Consider the following 11,685-nt stretch of genomic DNA (forward strand, 5'->3'; position numbering starts at 1 on the left):
TAGAAGGCTTGGTGGGAGTTTTGTGAAAAAATGAAATTCGTGGTTTTTGAGATGTGAGGGTTGGAAAGGCCTCCAAATGCCCCCAAATGAATACCATGAAATTCTTGGTGCACGAAAGTTTTGAGTTCGGAGGGTTTTGCACATGGCCAAGGTTGGCGGTGCACCGCGGCATAGCTAAATGGCTTGGTGGGGAGATTTGTGAAAAAATGAAATTCGTGGTTTTTGAGATGTGAGGGTTGGAATGGCCTCCAAATGCCCCCAAATGAATACCATGAAATTCTTGGTGCACGAAAGTTTTGAGTTCGGAGGGTTTTGCACATGGCCAAGTTGGTCGGTGCACCGCGGCATAGCTAGAAGGCTTGGTGGGAGTTTTGTGAAAAAATGAAATTCGTGGTTTTTGAGATGTGAGGGTTGGAAAGGCCTCCAAATGCCCCCAAATGAATACCATGAAAGTCTTGGTGCACGAAAGTTTTGAGTTCGGAGGGTTTTGCACATGGCCAAGGTTGGCGGTGCACCACGGCATAGCTAAATGGCTTGGTGGGGAGATTTGTGAAAAAATGAAATTCGTGGTTTTTGAGATGTGAGGGTTGGCAAGGCCTCCAAATGCCCCCAAATGAATACCATGAAATTCTTGGTGCACGAAAGTTTTGAGTTCGGAGGGTTTTGCACATGGCCAAGGTTGGCGGTGCACCACGGCATAGCTAAATGGCTTGGTGGGGAGATTTGTGAAAAAATGAAATTCGTGGTTTTTGAGATGTGAGGGTTGGCAAGGCCTCCAAATGCCCCCAAATGAATACCATGAAATTCTTGGTGCACGAAAGTTTTGAGTTCGGAGGGTTTTGCACATGGCCAAGGTTGGCGGTGCACCGCGGCATAGCTAAATGGCTTGGTGGGGAGATTTGTGAAAAAATGAAATTCGTGGTTTTTGAGATGTGAGGGTTGGAATGGCCTCCAAATGCCCCCAAATGAATACCATGAAATTCTTGGTGCACGAAAGTTTTGAGTTCGGAGGGTTTTGCACATGGCCAAGTTGGTCGGTGCACCGCGGCATAGCTAGAAGGCTTGGTGGGAGTGTTGTGAAAAAATGAAATTCGTGGTTTTTGAGATGTGAGGGTTGGAAAGGCCTCCAAATGCCCCCAAATGAATACCATGAAATTCTTGGTGCACGAAAGTTTTGAGTTCGGAGGGTTTTGCACATGGCCAAGGTTGGCGGTGCACCACGGCATAGCTAAATGGCTTGGTGGGGAGATTTGTGAAAAAATCAAATTTGTGGTTTTTGAGATGTGAGGGTTGGAAAGGCCTCCAAAAGCCCCCAAATGAATACCATGAAATTCTTGGTGCACGAAAGTTTTGAGTTCGGAGGGTTTTGCACATGGCCAAGGTTGGCGGTGCACCACGGCATAGCTAAATGGCTTGGTGGGGAGATTTGTGAAAAAATGAAATTTGTGGTTTTTGAGATGTGAGGGTTGGAAAGGCCTCCAAAAGCCCCCAAATGAATACCATGAAATTCTTGGTGCACGAAAGTTTTGAGTTCGGAGGGTTTTGCACATGGCCAAGGTTGGCGGTGCACCACGGCATAGCTAAATGGCTTGGTGGGGAGATTTGTGAAAAAATGAAATTCGTGGTTTTTGAGATGTGAGGGTTGGCAAGGCCTCCAAATGCCCCCAAATGAATACCATGAAATTCTTGGTGCACGAAAGTTTTGAGTTCGGAGGGTTTTGCACATGGCCAAGGTTGGCGGTGCACCGCGGCATAGCTAAATGGCTTGGTGGGGAGATTTGTGAAAAAATGAAATTCGTGGTTTTTGAGATGTGAGGGTTGGAATGGCCTCCAAATGCCCCCAAATGAATACCATGAAATTCTTGGTGCACGAAAGTTTTGAGTTCGGAGGGTTTTGCACATGGCCAAGTTGGTCGGTGCACCGCGGCATAGCTAGAAGGCTTGGTGGGAGTGTTGTGAAAAAATGAAATTCGTGGTTTTTGAGATGTGAGGGTTGGAAAGGCCTCCAAATGCCCCCAAATGAATACCATGAAATTCTTGGTGCACGAAAGTTTTGAGTTCGGAGGGTTTTGCACATGGCCAAGGTTGGCGGTGCACCACGGCATAGCTAGAAGGCTTGGTGGGGAGTTTTGTGAAAAAATGAAATTCCTGGTTTTTGAGATGTGAGGGTTGGAAAGGCCTCCAAATGTCCCCAAATGAATACCATGAAATTCTTGGTGCACGAAAGTTTTGAGTTCGGAGGGTTTTGCACATGGCCAAGTTGGTCGGTGCACCGCGGCATAGCTAGATGGTTTGTGTGGAGTTTTGTGAAAAAATGAAATTCGTGGTTTTTGAGATATGAGGGTTGGAAAGGCCTCCAAATGTCCAGAAATGAATACCATGAAAGTCTTGGTGCACGAAAATTTTGAGTTCGGAGGGTTTTGCACATGGCCAAGGTTGGCGGTGCACCACGGCATAGCTAAATGGCTTGGTGGGGAGATTTGTGAAAAAATGAAATTCGTGGTTTTTGAGATGTGAGGGTTGGAAAGGCCTCCAAATGCCCCCAAATGAATACCATGAAATTCTTGGTGCACGAAAGTTTTGAGTTCGGAGGGTTTTGCACATGGCCAAGGTTGGCGGTGCACCGCGGCATAGCTAAATGGCTTGGTGGGGAGATTTCTGAAAAAATGAAATTCGTGGTTTTTGAGATGTGAGGGCTGGAATGGCCTCCAAATGCCCCCAAATGAATACCATGAAATTCTTGGTGCACGAAAGTTTTGAGTTCGGAGGGTTTTGCACATGGCCAAGTTGGTCGGTGCACCGCGGCATAGCTAGAAGGCTTGGTGGGAGTTTTGTGAAAAAATGAAATTCGTGGTTTTTGAGATGTGAGGGTTGGAAAGGCCTCCAAATGCTCCCAAATGAATACCATGAAAGTCTTGGTGCACGAAAGTTTTGAGTTCGGAGGGTTTTGCACATGGCCAAGGTTGGCGGTGCACCACGGCATAGCTAAATGGCTTGGTGGGGAGATTTGTGAAAAAATGAAATTTGTGGTTTTTGAGATGTGAGGGTTGGAAAGGCCTCCAAAAGCCCCCAAATGAATACCATGAAATTCTTGGTGCACGAAAGTTTTGAGTTCGGAGGGTTTTGCACATGGCCAAGGTTGGCGGTGCACCGCGGCATAGCTAAATGGCTTGGTGGGGAGATTTGTGAAAAAATGAAATTCGTGGTTTTTGAGATGTGAGGGTTGGAATGGCCTCCAAATGCCCCCAAATGAATACCATGAAATTCTTGGTGCACGAAAGTTTTGAGTTCGGAGGGTTTTGCACATGGCCAAGTTGGTCGGTGCACCGCGGCATAGCTAGAAGGCTTGGTGGGAGTTTTGTGAAAAAATGAAATTCGTGGTTTTTGAGATGTGAGGGTTGGAAAGGCCTCCAAATGCCCCCAAATGAATACCATGAAATTCTTGGTGCACGAAAGTTTTGAGTTCGGAGGGTTTTGCACATGGCCAAGGTTGGCGGTGCACCGCGGCATAGCTAAATGGCTTGGTGGGGAGATTTGTGAAAAAATGAAATTCGTGGTTTTTGAGATGTGAGGGTTGGAATGGCCTCCAAATGCCCCCAAATGAATACCATGAAATTCTTGGTGCACGAAAGTTTTGAGTTCGGAGGGTTTTGCACATGGCCAAGTTGGTCGGTGCACCGCGGCATAGCTAGAAGGCTTGGTGGGAGTTTTGTGAAAAAATGAAATTCGTGGTTTTTGAGATGTGAGGGTTGGAAAGGCCTCCAAATGCCCCCAAATGAATACCATGAAAGTCTTGGTGCACGAAAGTTTTGAGTTCGGAGGGTTTTGCACATGGCCAAGGTTGGCGGTGCACCACGGCATAGCTAAATGGCTTGGTGGGGAGATTTGTGAAAAAATGAAATTCGTGGTTTTTGAGATGTGAGGGTTGGCAAGGCCTCCAAATGCCCCCAAATGAATACCATGAAATTCTTGGTGCACGAAAGTTTTGAGTTCGGAGGGTTTTGCACATGGCCAAGGTTGGCGGTGCACCACGGCATAGCTAAATGGCTTGGTGGGGAGATTTGTGAAAAAATGAAATTCGTGGTTTTTGAGATGTGAGGGTTGGCAAGGCCTCCAAATGCCCCCAAATGAATACCATGAAATTCTTGGTGCACGAAAGTTTTGAGTTCGGAGGGTTTTGCACATGGCCAAGGTTGGCGGTGCACCGCGGCATAGCTAAATGGCTTGGTGGGGAGATTTGTGAAAAAATGAAATTCGTGGTTTTTGAGATGTGAGGGTTGGAATGGCCTCCAAATGCCCCCAAATGAATACCATGAAATTCTTGGTGCACGAAAGTTTTGAGTTCGGAGGGTTTTGCACATGGCCAAGTTGGTCGGTGCACCGCGGCATAGCTAGAAGGCTTGGTGGGAGTGTTGTGAAAAAATGAAATTCGTGGTTTTTGAGATGTGAGGGTTGGAAAGGCCTCCAAATGCCCCCAAATGAATACCATGAAATTCTTGGTGCACGAAAGTTTTGAGTTCGGAGGGTTTTGCACATGGCCAAGGTTGGCGGTGCACCACGGCATAGCTAAATGGCTTGGTGGGGAGATTTGTGAAAAAATCAAATTTGTGGTTTTTGAGATGTGAGGGTTGGAAAGGCCTCCAAAAGCCCCCAAATGAATACCATGAAATTCTTGGTGCACGAAAGTTTTGAGTTCGGAGGGTTTTGCACATGGCCAAGGTTGGCGGTGCACCACGGCATAGCTAAATGGCTTGGTGGGGAGATTTGTGAAAAAATGAAATTTGTGGTTTTTGAGATGTGAGGGTTGGAAAGGCCTCCAAAAGCCCCCAAATGAATACCATGAAATTCTTGGTGCACGAAAGTTTTGAGTTCGGAGGGTTTTGCACATGGCCAAGGTTGGCGGTGCACCACGGCATAGCTAAATGGCTTGGTGGGGAGATTTGTGAAAAAATGAAATTCGTGGTTTTTGAGATGTGAGGGTTGGCAAGGCCTCCAAATGCCCCCAAATGAATACCATGAAATTCTTGGTGCACGAAAGTTTTGAGTTCGGAGGGTTTTGCACATGGCCAAGGTTGGCGGTGCACCGCGGCATAGCTAAATGGCTTGGTGGGGAGATTTGTGAAAAAATGAAATTCGTGGTTTTTGAGATGTGAGGGTTGGAATGGCCTCCAAATGCCCCCAAATGAATACCATGAAATTCTTGGTGCACGAAAGTTTTGAGTTCGGAGGGTTTTGCACATGGCCAAGTTGGTCGGTGCACCGCGGCATAGCTAGAAGGCTTGGTGGGAGTGTTGTGAAAAAATGAAATTCGTGGTTTTTGAGATGTGAGGGTTGGAAAGGCCTCCAAATGCCCCCAAATGAATACCATGAAATTCTTGGTGCACGAAAGTTTTGAGTTCGGAGGGTTTTGCACATGGCCAAGGTTGGCGGTGCACCACGGCATAGCTAGAAGGCTTGGTGGGGAGTTTTGTGAAAAAATGAAATTCCTGGTTTTTGAGATGTGAGGGTTGGAAAGGCCTCCAAATGTCCCCAAATGAATACCATGAAATTCTTGGTGCACGAAAGTTTTGAGTTCGGAGGGTTTTGCACATGGCCAAGTTGGTCGGTGCACCGCGGCATAGCTAGATGGTTTGTGTGGAGTTTTGTGAAAAAATGAAATTCGTGGTTTTTGAGATATGAGGGTTGGAAAGGCCTCCAAATGTCCAGAAATGAATACCATGAAAGTCTTGGTGCACGAAAATTTTGAGTTCGGAGGGTTTTGCACATGGCCAAGGTTGGCGGTGCACCACGGCATAGCTAAATGGCTTGGTGGGGAGATTTGTGAAAAAATGAAATTCGTGGTTTTTGAGATGTGAGGGTTGGAAAGGCCTCCAAATGCCCCCAAATGAATACCATGAAATTCTTGGTGCACGAAAGTTTTGAGTTCGGAGGGTTTTGCACATGGCCAAGGTTGGCGGTGCACCGCGGCATAGCTAAATGGCTTGGTGGGGAGATTTCTGAAAAAATGAAATTCGTGGTTTTTGAGATGTGAGGGCTGGAATGGCCTCCAAATGCCCCCAAATGAATACCATGAAATTCTTGGTGCACGAAAGTTTTGAGTTCGGAGGGTTTTGCACATGGCCAAGTTGGTCGGTGCACCGCGGCATAGCTAGAAGGCTTGGTGGGAGTTTTGTGAAAAAATGAAATTCGTGGTTTTTGAGATGTGAGGGTTGGAAAGGCCTCCAAATGCTCCCAAATGAATACCATGAAAGTCTTGGTGCACGAAAGTTTTGAGTTCGGAGGGTTTTGCACATGGCCAAGGTTGGCGGTGCACCACGGCATAGCTAAATGGCTTGGTGGGGAGATTTGTGAAAAAATGAAATTTGTGGTTTTTGAGATGTGAGGGTTGGAAAGGCCTCCAAAAGCCCCCAAATGAATACCATGAAATTCTTGGTGCACGAAAGTTTTGAGTTCGGAGGGTTTTGCACATGGCCAAGGTTGGCGGTGCACCACGGCATAGCTAGAAGGCTTGGTGGGGAGTTTTGTGAAAAAATGAAATTCCTGGTTTTTGAGATGTGAGGGTTGGAAAGGCCTCCAAATGTCCCCAAATGAATACCATGAAATTCTTGGTGCACGAAAGTTTTGAGTTCGGAGGGTTTTGCACATGGCCAAGTTGGTCGGTGCACCGCGGCATAGCTAGATGGTTTGTGTGGAGTTTTGTGAAAAAATGAAATTCGTGGTTTTTGAGATATGAGGGTTGGAAAGGCCTCCAAATGTCCCCAAATGAATACCATGAAAGTCTTGGTGCACGAAAATTTTGAGTTCGGAGGGTTTTGCACATGGCCAAGGTTGGCGGTGCACCACGGCATAGCTAAATGGCTTGGTGGGGAGATTTGTGAAAAAATGAAATTCGTGGTTTTTGAGATGTGAGGGTTGGAAAGGCCTCCAAATGCCCCCAAATGAATACCATGAAATTCTTGGTGCACGAAAGTTTTGAGTTCGGAGGGTTTTGCACATGGCCAAGGTTGGCGGTGCACCGCGGCATAGCTAAATGGCTTGGTGGGGAGATTTGTGAAAAAATGAAATTCGTGGTTTTTGAGATGTGAGGGCTGGAATGGCCTCCAAATGCCCCCAAATGAATACCATGAAATTCTTGGTGCACGAAAGTTTTGAGTTCGGAGGGTTTTGCACATGGCCAAGTTGGTCGGTGCACCGCGGCATAGCTAGAAGGCTTGGTGGGAGTTTTGTGAAAAAATGAAATTCGTGGTTTTTGAGATGTGAGGGTTGGAAAGGCCTCCAAATGCCCCCAAATGAGTACCATGAAAGTCTTGGTGCACGAAAGTTTTGAGTTCGGAGGGTTTTGCACATGGCCAAGGTTGGCGGTGCACCACGGCATAGCTAAATGGCTTGGTGGGGAGATTTGTGAAAAAATGAAATTCGTGGTTTTTGAGATGTGAGGGTTGGAAAGGCCTCCAAATGACCCCAAATGAATACCATGAAATTCTTGGTGCACGAAAGTTTTGAGTTCGGAGGGTTTTGCTCATGGCCAAGGTTGGCGGTGCACCGCGGCATAGCTAAATGGCTTGGTGGGGAGATTTGTGAAAAAATGAAATTCGTGGTTTTTGAGATGTGAGGGTTGGAATGGCCTCCAAATGCCCCCAAATGAATACCATGAAATTCTTGGTGCACGAAAGTTTTGAGTTCGGAGGGTTTTGCACATGGCCAAGTTGGTCGGTGCACCGCGGCATAGCTAGAAGGCTTGGTGGGAGTTTTGTGAAAAAATGAAATTCGTGGTTTTTGAGATGTGAGGGTTGGAAAGGCCTCCAAATGCCCCCAAATGAATACCATGAAATTCTTGGTGCACGAAAGTTTTGAGTTCGGAGGGTTTTGCACATGGCCAAGGTTGGCGGTGCACCGCGGCATAGCTAAATGGCTTGGTGGGGAGATTTGTGAAAAAATGAAATTCGTGGTTTTTGAGATGTGAGGGTTGGAATGGCCTCCAAATGCCCCCAAATGAATACCATGAAATTCTTGGTGCACGAAAGTTTTGAGTTCGGAGGGTTTTGCACATGGCCAAGTTGGTCGGTGCACCGCGGCATAGCTAGAAGGCTTGGTGGGAGTTTTGTGAAAAAATGAAATTCGTGGTTTTTGAGATGTGAGGGTTGGAAAGGCCTCCAAATGCTCCCAAATGAATACCATGAAAGTCTTGGTGCACGAAAGTTTTGAGTTCGGAGGGTTTTGCACATGGCCAAGGTTGGCGGTGCACCACGGCATAGCTAAATGGCTTGGTGGGGAGATTTGTGAAAAAATGAAATTCGTGGTTTTTGAGATGTGAGGGTTGGAAAGGCCTCCAAATGGCCCCAAATGAATACCATGAAATTCTTGGTGCACGAAAGTTTTGAGTTCGGAGGGTTTTGCACATGGCCAAGGTTGGCGGTGCACCGCGGCATAGCTAGAAGGCTTGGTGGGAGTTTTGTGAAAAAATGAAATTCGTGGTTTTTGAGATGTGAGGGTTGGAAAGGCCTCCAAATGCCCCCAAATGAATACCATGAAATTCTTGGTGCACGAAAGTTTTGAGTTCGGAGGGTTTTGCACATGGCCAAGGTTGGCGGTGCACCGCGGCATAGCTAAATGGCTTGGTGGGGAGATTTGTGAAAAAATGAAATTCGTGGTTTTTGAGATGTGAGGGTTGGAATGGCCTCCAAATGCCCCCAAATGAATACCATGAAATTCTTGGTGCACGAAAGTTTTGAGTTCGGAGGGTTTTGCACATGGCCAAGTTGGTCGGTGCACCGCGGCATAGCTAGAAGGCTTGGTGGGAGTTTTGTGAAAAAATGAAATTCGTGGTTTTTGAGATGTGAGGGTTGGAAAGGCCTCCAAATGCCCCCAAATGAATACCATGAAAGTCTTGGTGCACGAAAGTTTTGAGTTCGGAGGGTTTTGCACATGGCCAAGGTTGGCGGTGCACCACGGCATAGCTAAATGGCTTGGTGGGGAGATTTGTGAAAAAATGAAATTCGTGGTTTTTGAGATGTGAGGGTTGGCAAGGCCTCCAAATGCCCCCAAATGAATACCATGAAATTCTTGGTGCACGAAAGTTTTGAGTTCGGAGGGTTTTGCACATGGCCAAGGTTGGCGGTGCACCACGGCATAGCTAAATGGCTTGGTGGGGAGATTTGTGAAAAAATGAAATTTGTGGTTTTTGAGATGTGAGGGTTGGAAAGGCCTCCAAAAGCCCCCAAATGAATACCATGAAATTCTTGGTGCACGAAAGTTTTGAGTTCGGAGGGTTTTGCACATGGCCAAGGTTGGCGGTGCACCACGGCATAGCTAAATGGCTTGGTGGGGAGATTTGTGAAAAAATGAAATTCGTGGTTTTTGAGATGTGAGGGTTGGAAAGGCCTCCAAATGCCCCCAAATGAATACCATGAAATTCTTGGTGCACGAAAGTTTTGAGTTCGGAGGGTTTTGCACATGGCCAAGGTTGGCGGTGCACCGCGGCATAGCTAAATGGCTTGGTGGGGAGATTTGTGAAAAAATGAAATTCGTGGTTTTTGAGATGTGAGGGTTGGAATGGCCTCCAAATGCCCCCAAATGAATACCATGAAATTCTTGGTGCACGAAAGTTTTGAGTTCGGAGGGTTTTGCACATGGCCAAGTTGGTCGGTGCACCGCGGCATAGCTAGAAGGCTTGGTGGGAGTTTTGTGAAAAAATGAAATTCGTGGTTTTTGAGATGTGAGGGTTGGAAAGGCCTCCAAATGCTCCCAAATGAATACCATGAAAGTCTTGGTGCACGAAAGTTTTGAGTTCGGAGGGTTTTGCACATGGCCAAGTTGGTCGGTGCACCGCGGCATAGCTAGAAGGCTTGGTGGGAGTTTTGTGAAAAAATGAAATTCGTGGTTTTTGAGATGTGAGGGTTGGAAAGGCCTCCAAATGCCCCCAAATGAATACCATGAAAGTCTTGGTGCACGAAAGTTTTGAGTTCGGAGGGTTTTGCACATGGCCAAGGTTGGCGGTGCACCACGGCATAGCTAAATGGCTTGGTGGGGAGATTTGTGAAAAAATGAAATTCGTGGTTTTTGAGATGTGAGGGTTGGCAAGGCCTCCAAATGCCCCCAAATGAATACCATGAAATTCTTGGTGCACGAAAGTTTTGAGTTCGGAGGGTTTTGCACATGGCCAAGGTTGGCGGTGCACCGCGGCATAGCTAAATGGCTTGGTGGGGAGATTTGTGAAAAAATGAAATTCGTGGTTTTTGAGATGTGAGGGTTGGAATGGCCTCCAAATGCCCCCAAATGAATACCATGAAATTCTTGGTGCACGAAAGTTTTGAGTTCGGAGGGTTTTGCACATGGCCAAGTTGGTCGGTGCACCGCGGCATAGCTAGAAGGCTTGGTGGGAGTTTTGTGAAAAATTGAAATTCGTGGTTTTTGAGATGTGAGGGTTGGAAAGGCGTCCAAATGCCCCCAAATGAATACCATGAAAGTCTTGGTGCACGAAAGTTTTGAGTTCGGAGGGTTTTGCACATGGCCAAGGTTGGCGGTGCACCACGGCATAGCTAAATGGCTTGGTGGGGAGATTTGTGAAAAAATGAAATTCGTGGTTTTTGAGATGTGAGGGTTGGCAAGGCCTCCAAATGCCCCCAAATGAATACCATGAAATTCTTGGTGCACGAAAGTTTTGAGTTCGGAGGGTTTTGCACATGGCCAAGGTTGGCGGTGCACCACGGCATAGCTAAATGGCTTGGTGGGGAGATTTGTGAAAAAATGAAATTTGTGGTTTTTGAGATGTGAGGGTTGGAAAGGCCTCCAAAAGCCCCCAAATGAATACCATGAAATTCTTGGTGCACGAAAGTTTTGAGTTCGGAGGGTTTTGCACATGGCCAAGGTTGGCGGTGCACCACGGCATAGCTAGAAGGCTTGGTGGAGAGTTTTGTGAAAAAATGAAATTCGTGGTTTTTGAGATGTGAGGGTTGGAAAGGCCTCCAAATGTCCCCAAATGAATACCATGAAAGTCTTGGTGCACGAAAATTTTGAGTTCGGAGGGTTTTGCACATGGCCAAGGTTGGCGGTGCACCACGGCATAGCTAAATGGCTTGGTGGGGAGATTTGTGAAAAAATGAAATTCGTGGTTTTTGAGATGTGAGGGTTGGAAAGGCCTCCAAATGCCCCCAAATGAATACCATGAAATTCTTGGTGCACGAAAGTTTTGAGTTCGGAGGGTTTTGCACATGGCCAAGGTTGGCGGTGCACCGCGGCATAGCTAAATGGCTTGGTGGGGAGATTTGTGAAAAAATGAAATTCGTGGTTTTTGAGATGTGAGGGTTGGAAAGGCCTCCAAATGCCCCCAAATGAATACCATGAAATTCTTGGTGCACGAAAGTTTTGAGTTCGGAGGGTTTTGCACATGGCCAAGGTTGGCGGTGCACCGCGGCATAGCTAGAAGGCTTGGTGGGAGTTTTGTGAAAAAATGAAATTCGTGGTTTTTGAGATGTGAGGGTTGGAAAGGCCTCCAAATGCCCCCAAATGAATACCATGAAATTCTTGGTGCACGAAAGTTTTGAGTTCGGAGGGTTTTGCACATGGCCAAGGTTGGCGGTGCACCACGGCATAGCTAAATGGCTTGGTGGGGAGATTTGTGAAAAAATGAAATTTGTGGTTTTTGAAATGTGAGGGTTGGAAAGGCCTCCAAATGCCCCCAAATGA

Source organism: Vigna unguiculata, chromosome 2 (genome assembly GCF_037176805.1).
Source record: "Vigna unguiculata cultivar grain cowpea cultivar isolate G323 ecotype 2 chromosome 2, ASM3717680v1, whole genome shotgun sequence".
NCBI classification, from domain to species: domain Eukaryota; kingdom Viridiplantae; phylum Streptophyta; class Magnoliopsida; order Fabales; family Fabaceae; genus Vigna; species Vigna unguiculata.